This window comes from Malus sylvestris, chromosome 3, assembly GCF_916048215.2.
Source record: "Malus sylvestris chromosome 3, drMalSylv7.2, whole genome shotgun sequence".
Classification (NCBI taxonomy): Eukaryota; Viridiplantae; Streptophyta; class Magnoliopsida; order Rosales; family Rosaceae; genus Malus; species Malus sylvestris.
Genome location: NC_062262.1, coordinates 23,116,573 through 23,121,719, shown reverse-complemented (window position 1 = coordinate 23,121,719; position 5,147 = coordinate 23,116,573). Strand labels below are relative to the sequence as shown.

The 5,147-nt window shown below is 37.5% G+C and overlaps 1 pseudogene; it reads left to right on the top strand.

Annotated features, from left to right (window-relative positions):
• The first annotated feature begins 473 nt into the window (after positions 1-473).
• Positions 474-3,465, top strand: LOC126616028 (F-box/kelch-repeat protein At3g23880-like; annotated as a pseudogene).
• Positions 3,466-5,147: the final 1,682 nt, after the last annotated feature.

Genomic DNA, 5,147 nt, shown 5'->3' with positions numbered 1-5,147 from the left:
TTTTTTTTTTATGGTAGAGGGTGGGGCTGATTGATCGAAAAACTGAGATGAAGGAGTAACTTCTTGTGAGGACGGCTAGGAAGGAGGTGAAACATGCTAAGAATTTTCATTACGTTGTGGGAAATGCGGAGGAGAGGCCCCAAACCCTGTATTGATTTTTAAAAAGGATGTTTTTATTTTAAAAGTAATTAAAAATAAGGACAAATTCGTTTTTAAGAAAATATTTTAAGGTGGTGTCAGCTCCAAAGGGATTATGTGAAAGAAAGAAAGAACTTCCAAGGGGGGCTAGTGTTATGTTCAAACATGAGGGGATTTTGTGAAAGAAAATCAGAACCTTAAGGATGTTAGTGTTATAATATTTCAAACGTGGGAAATTTTGTGAAAACACGATAAAAGCTGAGGGGTGTTATTAATTGGAAGAAAAACAAACTCCTGCAAGCCTATAAATAGTTCCAGAAGTCATTCAAGGGCGTGATCGCTCAAGACTAAACTGAAGCCCTCCTCCTCCCATCCCTGAGCCAAAACCTGGCTGCTTCCCCGACTCACCACCGCGGTACCTGCGTGTTTCTGTACGTCCTTATACTCTCTTCACTGTCTCTCTCGAGAAGCACAAAGCTACCACACCCAAGATCGAAGCCATATCGAAATCGCTGGTGACCAGTCCCTAATTATCGTCTTTCTGATATGTAAAATTCCTTTGCTTATCTATTTTAATTGTTTATCTACGGAACGATTATATGAAAATTCCACAGTTTAGACGTTGTTACAATTTAATTCAAAGTTTGTTCGGAATTTTAGTTCCGAATTTGCTTGAAATTTTGGATGGGATATACGAGATGAAGTGTGATTTGAGATATAAACCCTAAACCAAAAGACTAAGAAACCGATCATTGTGTATTCTTATTGTGTACTTCACATTGTGCAGCAGGGAAAGCCCCTTCGATTTTGAATCCTTGATCTGGTTATTTCCTCTCTCTGTGGAACTTGAAAGTCACAATGCTGAGAGGAAATCAAGGAAACCCTAATCAGAATCCTAGGAAACAAAATACAAACAGAGCAGTGATGGGCATCAAATTTCAATATCTTCCCAAGGGTTTGGTGGTGGACATTCTCTCAAGGATAGTCTGCGTCAAGACCGTCTTGAACTGCAAGTGCGTTTGCAAAGAGTGGCTTTCTATAATTTCTGACCCTCAATTTGCTCGTCTCCATCTTCCGAGATCACCCATTGGGATCTTGATGAAGGAATGGCACCTTGATAATGATTGGATAGCGAGAAAACTTGATTTTGCCCAGATAGTAGAAGGTGCTGGTTCTGATTTTGGGGTCGAGAAAACGACTTTAACTCCTAATAATAGCCTGCCCAATTTTCGGTTCGAGTTGATAAACTCATGTAACGGTTTACTTTGTTTGTATGGGCCGGAGACTGATTGCCTGTATGTGTGCAACCCTGTGTTGGGTGAGTGCATCACAATTCCACATAATAGTAATGGCAGGCATCGGTGCGGGTTTATTGCACTTGGTTACAGCATTGGGACCAATGATTACAAGGTGTTGCAAACAACCTTATCTAACAACGAATTCTATGGTGAGCGTGAGGCTGAGATATACACCCTTGGCACTGGAGTTTGGAGAAGCATTGGAAGTGTTCCTCAAACTATACTTAAGAGATATAGAGACGCAGCAATTGAGTTACCATTTGAAGGTTTTCTGCACGGAGCTCAACATTGGGCTCCGTATGACTTGTCAGAGTTTTCTATACATTCTTTCAATTTTGAAAGAGAACAATTTCGATTGCTACCCCCACCTACACTCTCACCTGGGCTGTTGGAAGAAATGCAGAAGTGGTATTCAAAGTATTTACACTTGGGACAGTTAGAAGGTTGTCTCCTTCTATGTGTGCAGGATAAACCGTCTACCAACTTAGAGTTGTGGGTTATGAAGGAATATGGGGTCCAGCAGTCTTGGACTAAAATTCTTGTCATTGATAACTTGACCCCAAAATCTTTCGGGTACATGCCAATTATGTTTTTGAGTAATCGAGAAATCCTAATAGCATACGTGGAAGAACAAAACAACGGCATCACACCCAGGAATTTTTTCATGCAATTGCTTACAGTCCATCCTTTGTTTCACTCTACGATGTTGCATAAGGAGAAGAAGTGGAAAGGTAAATAAATTACACTTAAAGATACACTTCTCTTCTATTGTTTTTATATTCCCTATTTTATTTATGGAAGCTGATGTTTTTGTAGGTAAATGCGATTAATATATTGCATTTGTCAAACTTATATCTTATGTTTAACTGCCAATCTCCACAGATACTGCAACTGAAAGTTTATTCGATTATGTTTTGTTACTTATGCTATGGATTTGTTTTGCATAAAAATTAAGTGGTAACAGATTTTCTTTGTTTAAATGTGAGTTCAACTTATCAGTATTGCATGTGACTGCGTTTGTCTGTTCGCTGAACTGTAGAACTTTACAGAGCCTTTGCATTTCGTTAATTGAATTGCCCATCGTTTCTATAGTAATACACAAAACACTTGTTGAAGTTTAACTGATTGAAGAATTAAAGGATAGATGTTGCCCATAAGTTCCTTCATATGAACTTACTCAACACCTAATAAGTTCAATGTTTATGATTTAGTAACGTGGAAAGTTGCAAGTCACTTGATTTGATACTTTCGCTATTGCAGTGCTGCCATCTCGATACATTTTAGAGTTAACTAGCTTGTCATTAAATATGAATTTGTAAAATACATGGATGTTTTGGGAGGACGCTGATTCAGCTGAGATGTTATTGGTAATTTATTTTCCAGTTCATTGTGGCATATGCTTTACCCTTATATATGATTTACAGGATAAGAGATAGCAACAAGCCGATTGGTAAACCGAGTTATGATCGTTCCGGTTTTGGGATGCCAACCCACGTGTACTCTTTTGACTTAAGACGGCGTGCTTTTGATGGTTGGTTCTTCCAAAATTCATATGTGAGTTGTCATAGTTCACGTGTCTATTTGTTTTCTTGAACCCATCCAATTGTTTTGCTGCTGTCTCCTTACTGCTTAACAATATATTTTCCTTTCAGCTGAATCACTTTTGTTATGCGTGAATGCGTAAATGCGTCAACAATGCTTTGAGCGGGAAGGGTTATGTTTTTGGAGAGGAGATTCCCAATGTGTCAACAACGCTTTGTAGCCAGACTCTCGTGATGCTAAAGCAGTTCTTCCTTTTTGTTCTTCGTCAAAGACTGCGGCCGCCCTGCCTCCGTTTACATTTATTTCTTGTTTCTTATATTTCTTTTCTTTAGGCATTTTTCGGTGCAAAAACCAAATCCAAGAGGGAGTTTTTTTTTTAATTCGTACTAGCCTATATATGCATGCCCTCATGTGCATGCTAAAGACCTTTTTTTACTGACGCGATGTTACGCGCAAGTTACAAATTTTGACTGCATTAATAACTCAATCACTCTGTATGAAACCAAGCCCATATACCTAATATTTTAGATCAGTCAAATTTTATATCTTCTCATGAGATCAAATAAACTAGCCACCACGTTTAGTGGTGGTGACACGGGGAACGCTGAGTTTGGCCGGCGAGGTTCAAATTCCGAATCCTAGTGCCTGCAGTAGGCCTCATGTTTGGACTGGTTTTGGTAAGCATTGGACTACTTGCTACTTTCACAAAACTTATTACATAAGGTTTCGTCGCTTAACTTTTTGCTCGAAGAAATTCGTCGGGTAATTTTACTTGGACAAATGCCGTCACTCAAATATTTGCCCGATGAAATTCTAGAATTCGTCATGCAAATATGGTTTGCCCAACAAAAGTATTTCGTTGAGTAAAGTGTATTGACCAACTTGACCTGATGAAACAAACCATCCTGACGTCATTATTTCATCGGATTTTTGGAAATAAATTATTTAAAAATATTTTGCTCGACGAAAGTGTCTTTGGGTAATTAATTTAAAGAAATAAATAAAATAATACAAAATACCTACTTTCGTCGGCCACAAGTTTTTATTCTTTTTAAATTCGTAATTTATTACATTTAATTTAAATAAATAAAATAAAATATATTAATTTCAAAAGAAATTGCAATATTTAAAAAAAAATGTATTTAATTATTAAAACTAAAATATTTGTACAAATGTATGCAAATAATCCTAAACTAACTACTCCTAGGGTTGTTGGTGGGACGACGGATGAAGGTGGCTCGGAGGATCAGGAAGGCGAGTGCCAAAGGCTGCCATTGCATGGGGCTAGCCAGCAATGTAGCACCCAAAATCCTTCCCTCGTTGGTACGATGCTTCTTCCCGAGATTCTTTTTCTCGTTGGTAAGGCTAATAACTCCATCTCCAAATGTTGCAGTCTGAAAGACGTCCCACTTGGAGTCTGAGAGTTAGATGTAGAAGATGCCCCGAGGTCCCAAACCCGACCCGCTCCTAAGCACGAATCTCTTTGCCTTTCCGTCCAACCCATCCATCAACAAATGTAGAAATACCTCTGAATTAGGTGTCGACTCCTCCCATTGACGTGTTCGGTTGCTGCTGAGAGAGGTTAGCAAGGACTGAACTTCATTCGTGAAAAATCCAAACTGATACCTCACCATTTTCTTTATGTGGTAATCTGTACTCTATAATTTTATAAACTAAAAGAACCCTATTTAAAGACGATAAATCCCAATGAATATAATTTGGATATTTTTCCTACATAATTAATGACAAATTAATTTTAGCTATTTTTATGAGCTTCAGTAAAATCTTCCAAATATGCAAACTATCACCTAACACATGGTGGGCACTACATACTCCTACCTAATTGATGAAAGCTCATACACCTTTGGCTAAGAGTAATGTTAGAGAAACCAAATTTCTAAACCAAATAATGTGGATGTTGATGATTGAATTATTACTTAAATGTTGATTAATGTGCTTATTTTTTATTGATAACACATAATTTGATTTACAAATTTGGGTTAATAATTTAGCCTCCATCGCATTATCATTTAGCTAATATATGAAATTAGAAACCTAACTATAAATAGCATTAATAATGCAACACCCTTTGTACAAAGCGAGTCCATGTTTATAACTTTGTAGATCAATAATCAAACTTAATTATTTGTTCTCATCCGATCGAATAAG